The 23,288-nt window shown below is 43.5% G+C and overlaps 1 pseudogene; it reads left to right on the top strand.

Annotated features, from left to right (window-relative positions):
• The window catches only part of LOC135533468 (inaD-like protein), a 61,484-nt pseudogene that overhangs the window by 29,044 nt on the left and 9,152 nt on the right, over positions 1–23,288 (top strand).

Raw genomic sequence — 23,288 nt, 5'->3', positions numbered from 1 at the left:
CACGGCGATACTGGGCGGAGAGGAGGAGAAGCTGACAATCGAGGGAAGTCAAAGATTTTTTCAGGAGATGAGGTGAACACTGGTGTCTCATAAGGGAATATCTGTTAAAAGGACTCATTGAATTTATAAAGTCGTATTGAATTCAATCAATCAAGTTGAAAACGTGAGAGAAAGAGAGAGAGGAAGAAAGTTGACTTGCACTTTTTATTAAGGGCACCATAGAAAACCCATGTTGTTGACTGTGAAAGAGACAGTGGACCTCTCTTTAATTAGAAAACCCATGTTGTTGACTGTGAAAGAGAGAGTGGACCTCTGTTAATTAGAAAACCCATGTTGTTGACTGTGAAAGAGACAGTGGACCTCTGTTAATTAGAAAACCCATGTTGTTGACTGTGAAAGAGACAGTGGACCTCTCTTTAATTAGAAAACCCATGTTGTTGACTGTGAAAGAGCGAGTGGACCTCTCTTTAATTAGAAAACCCATGCTGTTGACTGTGAAAGAGAGAGTGGACCTCTGTTAATTAGAAAACCCATGTTGTTGACTGTGAAAGAGAGAGTGAACCTCTGTTAATTAGAAAACCCATGTTGTTGACTGTGAAAGAGACCATGGACCTCTCTTTAATTAGAAAACCCATGTTGTTGACTGTGAAAGAGCGAGTGGACCTCTGTTAATTAGAAAACCCATGTTGTTGACTGTGAAAGAGACCGTGGACCTCTGTTAATTAGAAAACCCATGTTGTTGACTGTGAAAGAGAGAGTGGACCTCTGTTAATTAGAAAACCCATGTTGTTGACTGTGAAAGAGAGAGTGGACCTCTGTTAATTAGAAAATCCATGTTTATGACTGTGAAAGAGAGAGTGGACCTCTGTTAATTAGAAAACCCATGTTGTTGACTGTGAAAGAGACCATGGACCTCTGTTAATTAGAAAACCCATGTTGTTGACTGTGAAAGAGACCATGGACCTCTGTTAATTAGAAAACCCATGTTGTTGACTGTGAAAGAGACAGTGGACCTCTCTTTAATTAGAAAACCCATGTTGTTGACTGTGAAAGAGCGAGTGGACCTCTGTTAATTAGAAAACCCATGTTGTTGACTGTGAAAGAGCGAGTGGACCTCTGTTAATTAGAAAACCCATGTTGTTGACTGTGAAAGAGACCATGGACCTCTGTTAATTAGAAAACCCATGTTGTTGACTGTGAAAGAGACAGTGGACCTCTGTTAATTAGAAAACCCATGTTGTTGACTGTGAAAGAGACAGTGGACCTCTGTTAATTAGAAAACCCATGTTGTTGACTGTGAAAGAGAGAGTGGACCTCTGTTAATTAGAAAACCCATGTTGTTGACTGTGAAAGACACAGTGGACCTCTGATAATTAGAAAACCCATGTTGTTGACTGTGAAAGAGAGGGGACCTCTGTTAAGTAGAAAACCCATGTTGTTGACTGTGAAAGAGAGAGTGGACCTCTGTTAATTAGAAAACCCATGTTGTTGACTGTGAAAGAGAGAGTGGACCTCTGTTATTTAGAAAACCCATGTTGTTGACTGTGAAAGAGACAGTGGACCTCTGTTATTTAGAAAACCCATGTTGTTGACTGTGAAAGAGACAGTGGACCTCTGTTAATTAGAAAACCCATGTTGTTGACTGTGAAAGAGACCGTGGACCTCTCTTTAATAAGAAAACCCATGTTGTTGACTGTGAAAGAGAGAGTGGACCTCTGTTAATTAGAAAACCCATGTTGTTGACTGTGAAAGAGACAGAGAACTGAACATTTATTTAGGCTACTGCGGAACAGTGGGTTAACTGCATTGTTCAGGGGCAGAATGACTTTACCTTGTCAGCTCGGGGATTCGACCCAGCAACCTTTGCGGTTACTGGCCCAACACTCTAACCCCTAGGCTACCTGCCACACTGTCATCATCACTTTAATGACAGGAATGCCAGTGACAACTGTCTGTTTGGTCTCCAGGTTTGTCAGCAACATGGTAGGACTATAGTCATGTTATTGATTTGGTTCTTTGCCATCCCTTTAGAGAAGTTCGCTCCCGGACTGTGGAATCCATTGTTGAACGTATCAAACTTCTGCAGTGTAGTTTGGCTACTTTACTTTGTGTGAGCATTCAGACCCAGAATGCTTTGTGAAATTATTGTGGTCCATTTGGGACGACAGAATGTTGTGAGCATATTGTTGTTACTTTAGCACTAAGGTGTGTTTATAATTATTACCTTGCCTGACACCTTACCAACATTAGATGTTCAAAATTACACCAAAGAGATAAAGCTCTACATTTATAACAATAAATATATATATATATTTCTTACTGTACTGTGTATGGTATGCTTTGGCAGTTTTGTGTGAACATGTGTCATTTTTTGTGAACTTACCTTTTTGTGAGAACACATTTGAGAAAGTTGTGAGAGATTTGTGAGAATCCTAATTTGTGAGAACACATGTTTTCTTTGTTTTGTGGACCCCATCGTTTGTTAGAACACACATTTGTGAGAACACCGTTCATGTGAACGTCTCGTTTGTTTTTAACACTTCGTTTGTTAAAAAAAAGAGATGGTTGTGTGTGTGAGAATATTTGTTAGTCTGTGATGTTTTGTTTCTTGCCTTGGGGAATGCATGGGGGTGTTGTTTCATGTTTGTTTTGTTTGTGAAGACAAATGCGTGACACTTTAGTTCTTGTTCGTTTGAGACGGTTTCTTCACAAATGCGTAAAACTGCTTTTTAATTTCTTTGTTTCTGTCTTTGTGGTTTTTGTGGGTTCTTACTAGCATATTTATTAACTGGGTTGTCGCAAAAATGTTTGTCTTAATTAAGGAAAACCTACAGACAAAAATGAGCGGTTAACCATGATAGTTAATATGATATTATATTACTCGATGTTATCTTTACAGATTATATATATTTATGTTTATATACATATGTATATACATCTATATTTATATACATATATATATATATATATATTTTTTTATATACATTTATATTTATATACATATATATATTTATATACATTTATATATATATATATATATTTATGTACATTCATATATATATTTATATACATTCATATATATATATATGTATATGTTTATATACATTTATATATATATATATTTATATACATATATTTATATATGTTTATATATTTATATACATTCATACATTTATATTTATATATGTTTATATACATTTTTATATATACTTATTTATATACATATATTTATATATGTTTATATACATTTATATATATATATTAATGTACATTCATATATATATATTTATATACATTCATATATATTTATATATGTATTTCTATACAGTTGCTGTGAAGGAAAGTGCTGTCTGTTCGTGTACCATCAGACCTCTCACTGTAGCTTCTCCCAGAGGTCAGAGGTCAATAACTGTGATCGTCTATGTGGCTGTAACCCATATGCACTATGATTGTATTGTAATTTGAATGTAATGAGAGAAGAAATATAAAAAAATCAATAAACTATATATTTTAAACAGACATAAAACGTCATTTATTTTCGATCTACCTTCAAATTGTGTACGCTCATAGTGTGTTGGTGTGGTCCCTTGATGTAGATGTGATCTGACTATTGTGTAGTCCTAATGCACTCCTCCGCAAGTTTGTGTTTCCCGTTGTGTGTGGTCCAACGTGCGTGTGTGTGTGCGTGTGCGTGCGTGTGTGTGTGTGATATCCTTGCTGAATACTAGATAGCCAATACAAGCCTCTTAAAGCCATGTTTGTGTGCAACTGTGTTTGTTTAATCTTCCTAACACACACCTCAGTGTCACAGGTACAAAAAAGGGTGTATCTGTCTGTGTGTGTGTGTGTGTGTGTGTGTGTGTGTGTGTGTGTGTGTGTGTGTGTGTGTGTGTGTGTGTGTGTGTGTGTGTGTGTGTGTATCTGAGTGTGTGTGTGTGTGTGTGTGTGTGTGTATCTGTGTGTGTGTTTGTGTGTGTGTGTGTGTGTGTGTGCACGCCAGCCGTCTGTCAGTTTTGGCATTAGTTCAATTTTGGGGGTTAACCCACCAGTCACCTGTTCCCCACCTCCACCCTGTATGTGTGTGTGTCTGTCTGTGAGCGCAGACAGAAGGTGTGTGTGTGTGTGTGTGTGTGTGTGTGTGTGCCTGTCTGTGAGCGCAGACGGATTTTGTGTGTGTGTGTGTGTGTGTGTGTGTGTGTGTGTGTGTGTGTGTGTGTGTGTGTGTGTGTGTGTGTGTGTGTGTGTGTGTGTGCCTGTCTGTGAGCGAGGACGGATTTTGTGTGTGTGTGTGTGTGTGTGTGTGTGTGTGTGTGTGTGTGTGTGTGTGTGTGTGTGTGTGTGTGTGTGTGTGTGTGTGTGTGTGTGTGCCTGTCTGTGAGCGAGGACGCATGGGTGATGTTTGTGTCCTTGTACAACTAGTTGGACCCAATTCAATCAGATAAAGAGAAACCCCACTGTGGGGTCACTCAGAACATTACCTCTGTTATTGGGGATGAACCCCCACTGTGGGGTCACTCAGAACATTACCTCTGTTATTGGGGATGAACCCCCACTGTGGGGTCACTCAGGACATTACCTCTGTTATTGGGGGTGAAAGCCCACTGTGGGGTCACTCAGAACATTACCTCTGTTATTGACACTATCAGAGGTGTCAGCTGTGTTAAAACATTGACGCTATTAGAGGTGTCAGCTGTGTTAATTAAACATTGACACTGTCAGAGGTATCAGCTGTGTTAAAACATTGACACTGTCAGAGGTATCAGCTGTGTTAATTAAACATTGACACTGTCAGAGGTATCAGCTGTGTTAATTAAACATTGACACTATCAGAGGTGTCAGCTGTGTTAATTAAACATTGATACTATTAGAGGTGTCAGCTGTGTTAATTAAACATTGATACTATTAGAGGTGTCAGCTGTGTTAATTAAACATTGACACTATCAGAGGTGTCAGCTGTGTTAATTAAACATTGACACTATTAGAGGTGTCAGCTGTGTTAATTAAACATTGACACTATTAGTGGTGTCAGCTGTGTTAATTAAACATTGATACTATTAGAGGTGTCAGCTGTGTTAATTAAACATTGACACTATCAGAGGTGTCAGCTGTGTTCATTAAACATTGATACTATTAGAGGTGTCAGCTGTGTTAATTAAACATTGACACTATCAGAGGTGTCAGCTGTGTTAATTAAACATTGACACTATTAGTGGTGTCAGCTGTGTTAATTAAACATTGAGATTATTATCAGAGGTGTCATCTGTGTTAATTAAACATTGACACTATTAGTGGTGTCAGCTGTGTTAATTAAACATTGACACTATTAGTGGTGTCAGCTGTGTTAATTAAACATTGACACTATTAGTGGTGTCAGCTGTGTTAATTAAACATTGAGATTATTATCAGAGGTGTCATCTGTGTTAATTAAACATTGACACTATCCGAGGTGTCAGCTGTGTTAATTAAACATTGATACTATCAGAGGTATCAGCTGTGTTAAAACCAGGTAAATTGAAGAGAACACATTCTCTCTTTTTTAAAAGATATAATGACATGACCTGAGTTTGTGTTCGTCTCTATGTGTTTGTTGTAGTGTGACTACAGGTATATGTGTTGTAGTGTAACTACAGGTATATGTGTTGTAGTGTGTCTACAGGTATATGTGTTGTAGTGTGTCTACAGGTATATGTGTTGTAGTGTGACTACAGGTATGTGTGTTGTAGTGTGACTACAGGTATATGTGTTGTAGTGTGTCTACAGGTATATCTGTTGTAGTGTAACTACAGGTATATGTGTTGTAGTGTGACTACAGGTATATGTGTTGTAGTGTGTCTACAGGTATATGTGTTGTAGTGTGTCTACAGGTATATGTGTTGTAGTGTGTTGTAATGTGACTACATGTATATGTGTTATATTGTAACTACAGGTATATGTGTTGTAGCGTGTTGTAGTGTAACTACAGGTATGTGTGTTGTAGTGTAACTACAGGTATATGTGTTGTAGTGTGTTGTAATGTGACTACAGGTATATGTGTTGTAGTGTGTTGTAATGTGACTACAGGTATATGTGTTGTAGTGTAACTACAGGTATATGTGTTGTAATGTGACTACATGTATATGTGTTGTAGTGTGTCTACAGGTATATGTGTTGTAGTGTGACTACATGTATATGTGTTGTAGTGTGACTACAGGTATATGTGTTGTAATGTGACTACATGTATATGTGTTGTAGTGTGACTACAGGTATATGTGTTGTAGTGTGTTGTAGTGTAACTACAGGTATATGTGTTGTAGTGTGTTGTAGTGTAACTACAGGTATATGTGTTGTAGTGTGTTGTAGTGTAACTACAGGTATATGTGTTGTAGTGTAACTACAGGTATATGTGTTGTAGTGTGACTACAGGTATGTGTGTTGTAGTGTGACTACAGGTATATGTGTTGTAATGTGACTACAGGTATATGTGTTGTAGTGTGACTACAGGTATATGTGTTGTAGTGTGTTGTAGTGTAACTACAGGTATATGTGTTGTAGTGTGTTGTAGTGTAACTACAGGTATATGTGTTGTAGTGTAACTACAGGTATATGTGTTATATTGTAACTACAGGTATATGTGTTGTAGTGTGTTGTAGTGTAACTACAGGTATGTGTGTTGTAGTGTAACTACAGGTATATGTGTTGTAGTGTGTTGTAGTGTAACTACAGGTATATGTGTTGTAGTGTGACTACAGGTATGTGTGTTGTAGTGTGTGGTAGTGTGTCTACAGGTATATATGTTGTATTGTGTCTACAGGTATATGTGTTATATTGTAACTACAGGTATATGTGTTGTAGTGTGTTGTAGTGTAACTACAGGTATGTGTGTTGTAGTGTAACTACAGGTATATGTGTTGTAGTGTGTTGTAGTGTAACTACAGGTATATGTGTTGTAGTGTGACTACAGGTATGTGTGTTGTAGTGTGTGGTAGTGTGTCTACAGGTATATATGTTGTAGTGTGTCTACAGGTATATGTGTTATATTGTAACTACAGGTATATGTGTTGTAGTGTGTTGTAGTGTGACTACAGGTATATGTGTTGTAATGTGACTACAGGTATATGTGTTGTAGTGTGACTACAGGTATATGTGTTGTAGTGTGTTGTAGTGTAACTACAGGTATATGTGTTGTAGTGTGTTGTAGTGTAACTACAGGTATATGTGTTGTAGTGTAACTACAGGTATATGTGTTGTAGTGTGACTACAGGTATGTGTGTTGTAGTGTGTGGTAGTGTGTCTACAGGTTTATATGTTTTAGTGTGTCTACAGGTATATGTGTTGTAGTGTAACTACAGGTATATGTGTTATATTGTAACTACAGGTATATGTGTTGTAGTGTGTTGTAGTGTAACTACAGGTATGTGTGTTGTAGTGTAACTACAGGTATATGTGGTGTAGTGTGTTGTAGTGTAACTACAGGTATATGTGTTGTAGTGTGACTACAGGTATGTGTGTTGTAGTGTGTGGTAGTGTGTCTACAGGTATATATGTTGTAGTGTGTCTACAGGTATATGTGTTATATTGTAACTACAGGTATATGTGTTGTAGTGTGTTGTAGTGTAACTACAGGTATGTGTGTTGTAGTGTAACTACAGGTATATGTGTTGTAGTGTGTTGTAGTGTAACTACAGGTATATGTGTTGTAGTGTAACTACAGGTATATGTGTTGTAGTGTAACTACAGGTATATGTGTTGTAGTGTAACTACAGGTATATGTGTTGTAGTGTAACTACAGGTATATGTGTTGTAGTGTGTCTACAGGTATATGTGTTGTAGTGTGTTGTAGTGTAACTACAGGTATATGTGTTGTAGTGTAACTACAGGTATGATGTGTGTGTGTGTGTGTTGTAGTGTAACTACAGGTATGTGTGTGTGTGTGTGTGTTGTAGTGTAACTACAGGTATATGTGTTGTAGTGTAACTACAGGTATGATGTGTGTGTGTGTGTGTGTGTTGTAGTGTAACTACAGGTATATGTGTTGTAGTGTGACTACAGGTATATGTGTTGTAGTGTGACTACAGGTATATGTGTTGTAGTGTGACTACAGGTATATGTGTTGTAGTGTAACTACATGTATGTGTGTTGTAGTGTAACTACAGGTATGTGTGTTGTAGTGTAACTACAGGTATGTGTGTTGTAGTGTGACTACAGGTATATGTGTTGCAGTGTAACTACAGGTATGTGTGTGTGTGTGTGTTAACAGGCCTGACAGTGAGTGCTACTACAGGTATATATGCGTGTGTTAACAGGCCTGACAGTGAGTGCTACTACAGGTATATATGCGTGTGTTAACAGGCCTGACAGTGAGTGCTACTACAGGTATATATGTGTGTGTTAACAGGCCTGACAGTGAGTGCTACTACAGGTATATATGTGTGTGTTAACAGGCCTGACAGTGAGTGCTACTACAGGTATATATGTGTGTGTTAACAGGCCTGACAGTGAGTGCTACTACAGGTATATATGTGTGTGTTAACAGGCCTGACAGTGAGTGCTACTACAGGTATATATGTGTGTGTTAACAGGCCTGACAGTGAGTGCTACTACAGGTATATATGTGTGTGTTAACAGGCCTGACAGTGAGTGCTACTACAGGTATATATGTGTGTGTTAACAGGCCTGACAGTGAGTGCTACTACAGGTATATATGTGTGTGTTAACAGGCCTGACAGTGAGTGCTACTACAGGTATATATGTGTGTGTTAACAGGCCTGACAGTGAGTGCTACTACAGGTATATATGTGTGTGTTAACAGGCCTGACAGTGAGTGCTACTACAGGTATATATGTGTGTGTTAACAGGCCTGACAGTGAGTGCTACTACAGGTATATATGTGTGTGTTAACAGGCCTGACAGTGAGTGCTATGAAGGACGGCTCGGGGATGTTAATCCGGTCAGTAGTCCGTGGAGGGTCTGTCTGTCAGGACGGGAGGCTGGGCGTCGGGGACACGATCCTGGCTGTTAACGGAGAACCCACCACCAACCTGACCAACGCTATGTGCAGAGCCATGCTGAGGAGGCACTCTGTTACAGGTTCAGATATGAGGTAACACACACCTACAGTCTACTGTATATATAGACATTCACACCAGCCACCAACCTGACCTGACCAACACTGTGGCCGGAGACGTGATACAGAGGAGTTCTGTTATAGGTCCGGATAGGAGTTGACCAGGACACACCCTCAGAACCAAAACGCTGAATCCAAACTCTCCTGTCTTTCCTAGTCCTTTAATGTCCAGTATCCTTATTGTCCAATATCCTTTAGTATCCAGTATCCTTTAATATCCTTTAATATCCAGTATCCTTTAATATCCTTTAATATCCAGTATCCTTTAATATCCAGTATCCTTTAGTATCCAGTATCCTTTAATATCCTTTATTATCCAGTATCCTTTAATATCCTTTAATATCCAGTATCCTTTAATATCCAGTATCCTTTAATATCCTTTAATATACTTTAATTTCCAGTATCCTTATTGTCCAGTATCCTTTAATATCCTTTAATATCCTTTAATGTCCAGTATCCTTTAATATCCAGTATCCTTTAATATACTTTATTATCTATTATCCTTTAATATCATTTATTATCCAGTATCCTTTAATGTCCAGTATCCTTTAATGTCCAGTATCCTTTAATATCCAGTATCCTTTAATATCCAATATCTTTAATGTCCAGTATCCTTTAATATCCAGTATCCTTTAATGTCCAATATCCTTTAATGTCCAGTATCTTTTAATATCCAGTATCCTTTAATGTCCAATATCCTTTAATGTCCAGTATCCTTTAATGTCCTTTATTATCTATTATCCTTTAATGTCCAGTATCCTTTAATGTCCTTTATTATCTATTATCCTTTAATGTCCAGTATCCTTTAATGTCCAGTATCCTTTAATATCCAGTATCCTTTAATGTCCAGTATCCTTTAATATCCAGTATCCTTTAATATCCTTTATTATCTATTATCCTTTAATATCCTTTAATATCCAGTATCCTTTAATATCCAGTATCCTTTAATGTCCAGTATCTTTTAATGTCCAGTATTGGTATTAGAATGTAATATAATCACACATCTGCTGTCCCTTATTCAACACCTCCAACATGTCATCATTCAATACATCATCATTGCAGTATGTTTGTAATGATCAGCTCCATCACATCATCATTACAGTATGTTTGTAATGATCAGCTCCATCACATCATCATTGCAGTATGTTTGTAATGATCAGCTCCATCACATCATCATTACAGTATGTTTGTAATGATCAGCTCCATCACATCATCATTGCAGTATGTTTGTAATGACAGCTTCATTATTGTCTAGTTTTTAACTATCTTAGGACTTTTGTCTAAATGACACAAACACAGACACATACCTACATTAACTACGTCTCTCTCTATCAACTCACTCGCTCATCTCTCTCTCTCTCTCTCTCTCTCTCTTTTCTTTCTTTCTTTCTGTCTTTCTTTCTTTCTCTCTCTCTCTTTCTCTCTCTCTTTCTCTCTCTGTCTCTCTCTTTCTCTCTCTTTCTCTCTCTCTCGCTTTCTTTTTCTCTCTCTTTATTTCTCTCTATCACCTTTCACTCCACAGTGTGACATTCATCCCTTCGTTTCTGGTAGAGGAGCACCGTGCCTCCATGGCCCAGCAGCCTCTGTCATCCATCATGGTGGACGGCTCCTCACCCTGCCCCCTGACCCCTTCCCCTACCCCTCCTGGAGGTCTAACCCCTTCCCCTACCCCTCCTGGAGGTCTGACCCCTTCCCCTACCCCTCCTGGAGGTCTAACCCCTTCCCCTACCCTTCCTGGAGCCCCAGATACAGCCTCAACAGTCCCAACTCCAGGTCCAGCTACAGCCCCAAGGCCTCAAGGCCCTTATCTACCCAGACCTGTAGTATCAGCTACAAGTACAGCTCCAGCCTCCACGCCAACCAAAGGCCCACCCAGACCCCCACCCCCAGACATGAGGTAAGATCCCGTCTTGAAACTGTGAAAGCCCTAACTCCAACCCTAATCTCAACCCTTACCCCAGCTCTGGCGTCAACCCTTACCCTAGCTCTAGCGTCAACCCTTACCCCATCTCTAGCGTCAACCCTTACCCCAGCTCTAGCGTCAACCCTACACTGAGTCTTATAGCTCCACCTCAACCTTACACGGAGTCTTATAGCTCCACCTCAACCCGACACTGAGTCTTAAAGCTCCACCTCAACCCTACACCGAGCCTTATAGCTCCACCTCGACCCTACACTGAGTCTTAAAGCTCCACCTCAATCCTACACTGAGTCTTAAAGCTCCACCTCAACCCTAAACTGAGCCTTATAGCTCCACCTCAACCCTACACTGAGTCTTATAGCTCCACCTCAACCCTACACTGAGCCTTATAGCTCCACCTCAACCCTACACTGAGCCTTATAGCTCCACCTCAACCCTACACTTAGTCTTAAAGCTCCACCTCAACCCTACACTGAGCCTTATAGCTCCACCTCAACCCTACACTGAGCCTTATAGCTCCACCTCAACCCTACACTGAGTCTTAAAGCTCCACCTCAACCCTACACTGAGCCTTATAGCTCCACCTCAACCCTACACTGAGCCTTATAGCTCCACCTCAACCCTACACTGAGTCTTAATGCACCTTTCTTCAGCCTCAACTCTACACTGAGTCTTAAGGCTCCACCTCAACTCTACACTGATTCTTATAGCTCCACCTCAACCCTACACTGAGTCTTAAAGTCCACCTCAACTCTACACTGAGCCGTATAGCTCCACCTCAACCCTACACTGAGTCTTAAAGCTCCACCTCAACTCTACACTGAGTCTTATAGCTCCACCTCAACCCTACACCGAGCATTATAGCTCCACCTCAACCCTACACTCACTGAGTCTTAAAGTCCACCTCAACCCTACACTGAGCCTTATAGCTCCACCTCAACCCTACACTGAGTCTTAAAGCTCCACCTCAACCCTACACTGAGTCTTATAGCTCCACCTCAACCCTACACTGAGCCTTATAGCTCCACCTCAACCCTACACTGAGCCTTATAGCTCCACCTCAACCCTACACTTAGTCTTAAAGCTCCACCTCAACCCTACACTGAGCCTTATAGCTCCACCTCAACCCTACACTGAGCCTTATAGCTCCACCTCAACCCTACACTGAGTCTTAAAGCTCCACCTCAACCCTACACTGAGCCTTATAGCTCCACCTCAACCCTACACTGAGCCTTATAGCTCCACCTCAACCCTACACTGAGTCTTAATGCACCTTTCTTCAGCCTCAACTCTACACTGAGTCTTAAGGCTTCACCTCAACTCTACACTGAGTCTTAAAGCTCCACCTCAACTCTACACTGAGTCTTAAAGCTCCACCTCAACCCTACACTGAGTCTTATAGCTCCACCTCAACCCTACACTGAGTCTTAAAGCTCCACCTCAACCCTACACTGAGCCTTATAGCTCCACCTCAACCCTACACTGAGCCTTAAAGCTCCACCTCAACCCTACACTGAGCCTTATAGCTCCACCTCAAACCTACACTGAGTCTTATAGCTCCACCTCAACCCTACACTGAGTCTTATAGCTCCACCCCAACCCTACACCGAGCCTTATAGCTCCACCTCAACTCTACACTGAGTCTTATAGCTTCACCTCAACCCTACACTGAGTCTTATAGCTCCACCTCAACCCTACACTGAGCCTTATAGCTCCACCTCAACCCTACACTGAGCCTTATAGCTCCACCTCAACCCTACACTGAGTCTTAAAGCTCCACCTCAACCCTACACTGAGCCTTATAGCTCCACCTCAACCCTACACTGAGCCTTATAGCTCCACCTCAACCCTACACTGAGTCTTAATGCACCTTTCTTCAGCCTCAACTCTACACTGAGTCTTAAGGCTCCACCTCAACTCTACACTGATTCTTATAGCTCCACCTCAACCCTACACTGAGTCTTAAGGTCCACCTCAACTCTACACTGAGTCTTAAAGCTCCACCTCAACCCTACACTGAGCCTTATAGCTCCACCTCAACCCTACACTGAGCCTTATAGCTCCACCTCAACCCTACACTGAGTCTTAATGCACCTTTCTTCAGCCTCAACTCTACACTGAGTCTTAAGGCTTCACCTCAACTCTACACTGAGTCTTAAAGCTCCACCTCAACTCTACACTGAGTCTTAAAGCTCCACCTCAACCCTACACTGAGTCTTATAGCTCCACCTCAACCCTACACTGAGTCTTAAAGCTCCACCTCAACCCTACACTGAGCCTTATAGCTCCACCTCAACCCTACACTGAGCCTTAAAGCTCCACCTCAACCCTACACTGAGCCTTATAGCTCCAACTCAAACCTACACTGAGTCTTATAGCTCCACCTCAACCCTACACTGAGTCTTATAGCTCCACCCCAACCCTACACCGAGCCTTATAGCTCCACCTCAACTCTACACTGAGTCTTATAGCTTCACCTCAACCCTACACTGAGTCTTATAGCTCCACCTCAACCCTACACTGAGCCTTATAGCTCCACCTCAACCCTACACTGAGCCTTATAGCTCCACCTCAACCCTACACTGAGTCTTAAAGCTCCACCTCAACCCTACACTGAGCCTTATAGCTCCACCTCAACCCTACACTGAGCCTTATAGCTCCACCTCAACCCTACACTGAGTCTTAATGCACCTTTCTTCAGCCTCAACTCTACACTGAGTCTTAAGGCTCCACCTCAACTCTACACTGATTCTTATAGCTCCACCTCAACCCTACACTGAGTCTTAAGGTCCACCTCAACTCTACACTGAGCCTTATAGCTCCACCTCAACCCTACACTGAGTCTTAAAGCTCCACCTCAACTCTACACTGAGTCTTATAGCTCCACCTCAACCCTACACCGAGCATTATAGCTCCACCTCAACCCTACACTCACTGAGTCTTAAAGTCCACCTCAACCCTACACTGAGCCTTATAGCTCCACCTCAACCCTACACTGAGTCTTAAAGCTCCACCTCAACCCTACACTGAGTCTTATAGCTCCACCTCAACCCTACACTGAGCCTTATAGCTCCACCTCAACCCTACACTGAGCCTTATAGCTCCACCTCAACCCTACACTTAGTCTTAAAGCTCCACCTCAACCCTACACTGAGCCTTATAGCTCCACCTCAACCCTACACTGAGCCTTATAGCTCCACCTCAACCCTACACTGAGTCTTAAAGCTCCACCTCAACCCTACACTGAGCCTTATAGCTCCACCTCAACCCTACACTGAGCCTTATAGCTCCACCTCAACCCTACACTGAGTCTTAATGCACCTTTCTTCAGCCTCAACTCTACACTGAGTCTTAAGGCTTCACCTCAACTCTACACTGAGTCTTAAAGCTCCACCTCAACTCTACACTGAGTCTTAAAGCTCCACCTCAACCCTACACTGAGTCTTATAGCTCCACCTCAACCCTACACTGAGTCTTAAAGCTCCACCTCAACCCTACACTGAGCCTTATAGCTCCACCTCAACCCTACACTGAGCCTTAAAGCTCCACCTCAACCCTACACTGAGCCTTATAGCTCCACCTCAAACCTACACTGAGTCTTATAGCTCCACCTCAACCCTACACTGAGTCTTATAGCTCCACCCCAACCCTACACCGAGCCTTATAGCTCCACCTCAACTCTACACTGAGTCTTATAGCTTCACCTCAACCCTACACTGAGTCTTATAGCTCCACCTCAACCCTACACTGAGTCTTATAGCTCCACCTCAACCCTACACAGAGCCTTATAGCTCCACCTCAACCCTACACTGAGTCTTATAGCTCCACCTCAACCCTACACTGAGTCTTATAGCTCCACCTCAACCCTACACAGAGCCTTATAGCTCCACCTCAACCCTACACTGAGTCTTATAGCTCCAACTCAACCCTACACTGAGTCTTATAGCTCCACCTCAACCCTACACAGAGCCTTATAGCTCCACCTCAAACCTACACTGAGCCTTATAGCTCCAACTCAACCCTACACTGAGCCTTAAAGCTCCACCTCAACCCTACACTGAGCCTTATAGCTCCACCTCAAACCTACACTGAGTCTTATAGCTCCACCTCAACCCTACACTGAGTCTTAAAGCTCCACCTCAACTCTACACTGAGTCTTATAGCTCCACCTCAACCCTACACCGAGCCTTATAGCTCCACCTCAACCCTACACTGAGTCTTAAAGCTCCACCTCAACCCTACACTGAGCCTTAAAGCTCCACCTCAACCCTACACTGAGCCTTATAGCTCCACCTCAACCCTACACTGAGTCTTAATGCACCTTTCTTCAGCCTCAACTCTACACTGAGTCTTAAGGCTCCACCTCAACTCTACACTGAGTCTTAAAGCTCTACCTCAACCTACACTGAGTCTTATAGCTCCATCTCAACTCTACACTGAGTCTTATAGCTCCACCTCAACCCTACACTGAGTCTTAAAGTCCACCTCAACCCTACACTGAGCCTTATAGCTCCACCTCAACCCTACACTGAGTCTTAAAGCTCCACCTCAACCCTACACTGAGCCTTATAGCTCCACCTCAACCCTACACTGAGCCTTAAAGCTCCACCTCAACCCTACACTGAGCCTTATAGCTCCACCTCAACCCTACACTGAGTCTTATAGCTCCACCTCAACCCTACACAGAGCCTTATAGCTCCACCTCAACCCTACACTGAGTCTTATAGCTCCACCTCAACCCTACACTGAGTCTTATAGCTCCACCTCAACCCTACACAGAGCCTTATAGCTCCACCTCAACCCTACACTGAGTCTTATAGCTCCAACTCAACCCTACACTGAGTCTTATATCTCCACTTCAACCCTACACAGAGCCTTATAGCTCCACCTCAAGCCTACACTGAGCCTTATAGCTCCACCTCAAGCCTACACTGAGCCTTATAGCTCCACCTCAAACCTACACTGAGCCTTATAGCTCCACCTCAACCCTACACTGAGCCTTAATGCTCCTTTCTTCAGCCTCAACTCTACATTGAGTCTTATAGCTCCACCTCAACTCTACACTGAGTCTTAAAGCTCCACCTCAACCCTACACTGAGTCTTATAGCTCCACCTCTCAGGCCACAGCTTCAGACCCAGAAAGCAAACTGTATTTCATATTCATTTTTTTTTTTGGGGGGGGGGCTATTGTACCCGCTTTTTTCTCCCCAATTTTGTGGGGAGAAAAATACCCAAAAGGTCAAGTCATGCGTTGTCTGAAACATGCCCCGCCAAACCTCCGTAACACCCAACCGCTGAACCCGGAGGCCAGACGCACCAATGTGTCTGAGGAGATGCTCTTCAACTGACGACCGTCATCAGCCTCTCTCTCCCCCTCCCTCTCTCTCTCCCCCCTCCCTCTCTCTCTCCCCCCCTCCCTCTCTCTCCCCCCCTCCCCCCGGCCAAATCCTCCCCTAACCCGGATAACGCTGGGCCAATTGTGCGCCGCCCTATGGGACTCCTGGTCACGGCCGGATTAGACACAGCCTGGGATCGAACCCGGGTCTGTGGTGACGCCTCAAGCACCCCGAAGCAGTGCCTTAGCCAGCGGCTGTAGGGCACAAAACATATTGTTTAACATCCATGTGATATAGAAGGATATTTTTAGACCCACCTACAGATCTCGGTACTGTGTCATGTCAGAAAAACTCTCTCTCGCCCCCTCCCTCTCTCTCACCCCCTCCTTCTCTCTCTTCCTCCTCACTCCCCTCTCTCACCCCCTCCCTCTCTCACCCCCCTCCCTCCCTCTCCTCCCCCTCCCTCCCTCTCACTCCACCCCCTCCCTCTCTTCCTTCCCCCCCTCCCTCTCTCTTCCTCGCTCCCTCCTCCCCCTTTCTCTCTTCCCCCCTCTCTCCCCCCCTCTCTCCCCCCCTCTCTCATCCTCCACTCTCTCCTCCCCCTCTCTCTCCTCCCCTCCCTCCTCTCTCTTCCTCCCTCCTTCCCCCTCCTCCCTCCTCCCTCTTCTCTCCTCCCCCCCCCCCTCTCCTCCCCCCTTTTTGTTTGTTACCTCCCCCTCTCTCCTCCCTCCCTCTCCTCCCTCCCTCTCTCTCTTCCCCCTCTATCTCCTCTCCTCCCCTCCCCCTCTCTCCTCCCCTCTCCCCTACCTCTCTCCTCCCCTCTCCCTCAACTCTTCCTCCTCTCCTCCTCCCTCTCCCTTCCTCCTCCCTCCCCTCTTCCTCCCCTCTCTCTTCCCTCTTCTCCTCCCCTCTCGCTCCTTCCCCTCCCTCCCCTCTCTTCCCTCCCTCCCTCTCTTCCTCTCCCTCCCCCTCCCCCTCTCTCCTCCCCTCTTCCTCCCTCCCACTCTCCCCCTTCCCCCCCCCTCTCCCTCCCCCCTCTCCTCCTCCCCCCTCTCTCCTCCCTCCCACTCTCCCCCCTCCCTCTCTCCTCCCTTCCCTCCCCCTTCTCCTTCCCCTCTCTCCTCCCCCTCTCTCTTCCCCTCCCTCTCTCTTCCTCCCCCTCCCCCTCTCTCCTCCCCCTCTCTGTTCCTCCCCCTCCCTCTCTCTTCCTCTGCCTCCCCCTCTCTCCTCCCCCTCCCCCTCTTTCCCTCCCACTCCCCCTCTCTCCTCCCCCTCCCCCTCTCTTCCTCTCCCTCTCTCCTCCCCCTCCCCCTCTCCCCCTCTCTCCTTCCCCTCTCTCCCCCTCTCTCTCTCTCTACTGCTGTAACATGTCTCCTCCCCCTCTCTCCCCCTCTCTCCTCCCCCTCTCTCCCCCCCCCTCTCTCTTCCTCTCTCTCTCTCTACTGCTGTAACATGTTGTAATGCTCTACACTTTTCCTTTGTACAGACTCCTGCTGTGTAGAAATGGCTATCACTCAATATAATGGTCTTATTACCTCACACACACACACACACACACACACACAGAGACACAGAGACACACACACACACACACACACACACACACACACACACACACACACAGACACAGACACACACACATACACACACACAGAGACACACACACACACAGAGACACACACAGACACACACACACACACACACACATACACACACACAGAGACACACAGAGACACACACACAGACACACACACACACACAGAGACACAGAGACACACAAACAGACACACACACCACACACACACACCACACACACACACACACACACAGTCTACGTTTGACATATTCATGTGAATTCATAGACAGCCACCATGAGACTGATCTGTGTGCGACACTAAACCCTGACCCAGGAACTGTGTTTCTTAAAATGTTTCATGTTTAATCTTTACGTTTTAAAACGTTTTGGGGTGGAAAATATATGTATATATACAGTACCAGTCAAAAGTTTGAACACACCTACTCATTCAAGGGTTGTTCTTTATTTTGACTATGTTCTACATTGTAGAATAATAGTGAAGACATCAGAACTAACACAATATGGAATCATGTAGTAACCAAAAAAGTGTTAAACAATTCAAAAAATATTTTATATTTGAGATTCTTCAAAGTAGCCACACTTTGCCTTGATGACAGCTTTGCAACCTCTTGGCATTCTCTCAACCAGCTTCATGAGATAGTCACCTGGAATGCATTTAAATTAACAGGTGTGCCTTGTTAAAAGTTAATTTGTGGAACTTCTTTCCTTCTTAATGCATTTGAGCCAATCAGTTGTGTTGTGACAAGGAAGGGGTGGTATACAGAAGATAGCCCTATTTGGTAAAAGACCAAGTCCATATTATGTCAAGAACAGCTCAAATAAACAAAGAGAAACGACAGTCCATAAGTGTGTATATTTTTCTCTACCTATATAAATGTTAATATTGATAAATGTATCATAAGGAATAACTTTATAGGCTACAAAATATTAAAAATGAACATTTTACTATTTATTAAGCATGTGATCTTTTTACCTGTAGCCTAATCCCTAAACCCCCACCCTCACCCGTACCAATGAAGGAGAGGACAGGTGTGGATGGATTGAGAGAGGAGGAGAAGAAAGTGGAGAGGAAGCGAGAGGAGGAGGAGGAGGAGGTGAGAGAGGAAGAAGAGAGAGAGGTTGAGATGTTGGTTTATCCTACTAACCTCAGTTGGCCTCAACCTAGAAGGTTAGTAAACGTTGCTGTCCTTCTTTATAGTCTAACGCTGTAGTACACAGTTAATACACACACGTTGTGACACTCACGCACGCACACACACCACCCCCTTCACCCTGTGTATCCCTGTCTCTCCCACAGCGGCTGGTTGGTCAGGCTGCAAGACACACCCCCCCCCTCACCCTGTTTATCCCTGTCTCTCCCACAGCGGCTGGTTGGTCAGGCTGCCAGACACACACACCACCCCCTTCACCCTGTTTATCCCTGTCTCTCCCACAGCGGCTGGTTGGTCAGGCTGCCAGACACACACACACCACCCCCTTCACCCTGTGTATCCCTGTCTCTCCCACAGCGGCTGGTTGGTCAGGCTGCCAGACACACACCCCCCCCCCCCTCCGTCACCCTGTTTATCCCTGTCTCTCCCACAGCGGCTAGTTGGTCAGGCTGCCAGGCACACACACCACCCCCGTCACCCTGTGTATCCCTGTCTTTCAGTCTAAATCAGTGAATTCAGAAAGTATTCAGAGCCCTTTGACTTTTTCCAAAATTGTATGTTACAGACTTATCACATCACAATACCCCATAATGACATCACAATAGCCCATAATGACATCACAATAGCCCATAACGACATCACAATAGCCCATAACGACATCACAATACCCCATAATGACATCACAATACCCCATAATGACATCACAATAGCCCATAACGACATCACAATAGCCCATAACGACATCACAATAGCCCATAATGACATCACAATAGCCCATAACGACATCACAATACCCCATAATGACATCACAATACCCCATAATGACATCACAATAGCCCATAACGACATCACAATACCCCATAACAACATCACAATACCCTATAACGACATCACAATAGCCCATAACGACATCACAATACCCCATAACGACATCACAACACCCCATAACGACATCACAACACCCCATAACGACATCACAATACCCCATAACGACATCACAATACCCCATAACGACATCACAATACCCCATAACGACATCACAATAAATACTCCATAACGACGAAGCAAAAACATGTTTTTAGAATTTTTAGCAAATTTCTAAAACATTAAAAAACTGAAATATCACATTTCAATAAGAATTCACACCCTTTACTTGGTACTTTGTTGAAGAACCTTTGGCAGCGATTACAGCCTCGAGTCTTCTTGGGTATGATGCTATAAGCTCGGCACACCTGTATTTGGGGAGTTTCTCCCATTCTTCTCTGCAGATCCTCTCAAGCTCTGTCAGGTTGGATGGGGAGCGTGGCTGCACAGCTATTTTCAGGTCTTTCCAGAGATGTTCGATCGGCTTCATGTCCGGGCTCTGGCTGCGACACTGAAGGACATTCAGAGACTTGTCCATGAAGCCACTCCTGTGTTGTCTTGGCTGTGTGCTTAGGGTCGTTGTTCTGTTGGAAGGTGAACCTTCACCCCAGTCTGAGGTCCTGAACTCTCTGGAGCAGGAACGTTAGAGTGTTTTCTATCCAAAGCTGTCAATTATATGCATATTCTAGCATCTTGTCCTGACCAAATATCCCGTTTGAAACGGGAACGATTTTTTTTTCCAAAAATGAAAATACTGCCCCTAGAGTCGCAACAGGTTAATGAAGAGGATTTTCCCAAGGTTGCTCTTGACGCATCTCCCGCTCTCTCTCTCTGTCTCTCTCGCTCTCTGTCTCTCTCTGTCTCTCTCGCTCTGTCTCTCTCTCTCTTTCGCTCTCTCCACCCCCGCCCCCCCCCGATGCAGGGTCAAGTTGATGCGTTCTTCAGGCCAGTCTCTGGGCATCAGTATCATGGGAGGTAGAGGGATGGGCAGCAGGCTGAGCAGTGGAGAGTGATGAGAGGAGTGTTCATTAAACACATCACACCAGACAGCCCTGCTGGACACAACGGCACCCTGAAGACTGGAGACAGGATACTGGAGGTATAGAGAGAGGAGAAGGGAGAAGGGAGAGGATGGGGTGTGTGTTTGTATATGTATATGTTTGGGATGAGTGTTCATTAAAGAGGTGTGTGTCTGTGTGTTTCTTCCTTCTGGTGAGTTTTCCTGGCCACACATCACTTGATTCTTCTTCATCTTTTTCGTCATCTTCTTCTTCCGCTTCTGCTTCTGCTACTTATTCTACTTCTTCTGTTTCTTCTACTTCTTTTGCTTCTTCTATTTCTGCTGCTGCTTCTGCTTCTGCTACTTATTCTACTTCTTCTGCTTCTGCTTCTTCTACTTCTTCTACTTCTTCTTCTTCTGTTTCTTCTTCTGTTTCTTCTACTTCTGTTTCTTCTACTTCTGCTTCTGTTTCTTCTTCTGTTTCTTCTACTTCTGCTTCTGTTTCTTCTTCTGTTTCTTCTACTTCTGTTTCTTCTACTTCTACTTCTGCTTCTTCTGTTTCTTCTGCTTCTTCTACTGCTTCTTCTTCTGTTTCTTCTCTCTTCTACTTCTTTCGCTTCTTCTACTTCTACTTCTTCTGCTTCTTCTTCTACTTCTTCTACTTCTTCTGCTTCTACTTCTTCTGCTACTAATTCTTCTGCTTCTGCTTCTTCTACTTCTTCTACTTCTTCTTCTTCTGTTTCTTCTTCTGTTTCTTCTACTTCTGTTTCTTCTACTGCTTCTGCTTCTTCTACTTCTTCTGCTTCTTCTTCTTCTTCTGCTTCTTCTAATTCTACTTCGTCTTCTTCTTCTGTTTCTTCTACTTCTTCTACTTCTGTTTCGTCTACTTCTTCTGCTTCTGCTTATATTTCTTCTGCTTCTTCTACTTCTTCTTCTTCTTCTTCTGTTTCTTCTACCTCTTCTTCTTCTGTTTCTTCTACTTCTTCTACTTCTGTTTCTTCTACTTCTTCTGCTTCTTCTACTTCTTCTACTTCTTCTGCTTCTTCTGCGGCTTCTTCTTCTGTTTCTTCTTCTGTTTCTTCTACTTCTTCTACTTCTTTTGCTTCTTCTACTTCTTCTACTTCTGTTTCTTCTACTTCTTCTGCTTCTTCTTCTACTTCTTCTACTTCTTCTGCTTCTTCTGCTGCTTCTTCTGTTTCTTCTACTTCTTCTACTTATTTTGCTTCTTCTTCTTCTTCTGTTTCTTCTTCTGTTTCTTCTACTTCTTCTACTTCTGTTTCTTCTACTTCTTCTGCTTCTGCTTCTATTTCTTCTTCTACTTCTTCTTCTTCTTCTGTTTCTTCTACTTCTTCTTCTTCTGTTTCTTCTACTTCTTCTGCTTCTTCTTCCTCTTCTACTTCTTCTGCTTCTTCTTCTGTTTCTTCTTCTGTTCATTCTACTTCTTCTGCTTCTTCTTCTACTTCTTCTTCTACTTCTTCTGCTTCTTCTGCTGCTTCTTCTTCTGTTTCTTCTACTTCTTCTACTTCTTTTGCTTCTTCTACTTCTTCTGCTTCCGCTTCTTCTGCTTCTTCTACTTATCTGCTTCTTCTACTTCTTCTGCTTCTTCTTCTGTTTCTTCTACTTCTTCTGCCTCTTCTACTTCTTCTACTTCTTCTACTTCTCTGCTTCTTCTTCTTCTACTTCTTCTGCTTCTTCTACTTCTTCTGCTTCTTCATCTGCTTCTTCTACTTCTTCTGCTTCTTCTGCTTCTTCTGCTGCCTCTTCTTCTACTTCTACCTCTTCTACTTCTCTGCTTCTTCTACGTCTTCTTCTGCTTGCTCTTTGAAGTCTAGGCTGATTAACTGTAATGCACTGCTGATGTAAAAAGGGCTTTGTGAATGCATTTGATTGGTTGATTTATTTCTGATTGATCAGGTAGGAGGCATGGATCTGAGAGATGCCAGCCATGAGCAGGCAGTGGAGGCCATCCGTAGTGCTGGAGACCCTGTTGTCTTCCTGGTACAGACTGGACAACACAAATCACAGGTCGGTTTAGTTTAGAACTGCCACTCACATGTACGCATGCACACACATACAAGACCTCTGATACCACGTGACGTCTCTCTCTGTCTCTCTCTCTGTCTCTGTCTCTGTCTCTGTCTCTCTCTCTCTCTCTCTCTCTCTCTCTCTCTCTCTGTCTCTGTCTCTCTCTCTCTCTCTCTCTCTCTCTCTCTCTCTGTCTCTCTCTCTGTCTCTGTGTCTCTCGGTCTCTGTCTCTGTGTCTCTCTCTCTCTCTGTCTCTCTCTCTCTGTCTCTGTCTCTCTCTCTCTCTCTCTC

This window comes from Oncorhynchus masou, unplaced genomic scaffold, assembly GCF_036934945.1.
Source record: "Oncorhynchus masou masou isolate Uvic2021 unplaced genomic scaffold, UVic_Omas_1.1 unplaced_scaffold_2388, whole genome shotgun sequence".
NCBI classification, from domain to species: Eukaryota; Metazoa; Chordata; class Actinopteri; order Salmoniformes; family Salmonidae; genus Oncorhynchus; species Oncorhynchus masou.
The sequence above is the reverse complement of the archived record's forward strand: the minus strand, read 5'-3'. Positions and strand labels throughout refer to the sequence as shown.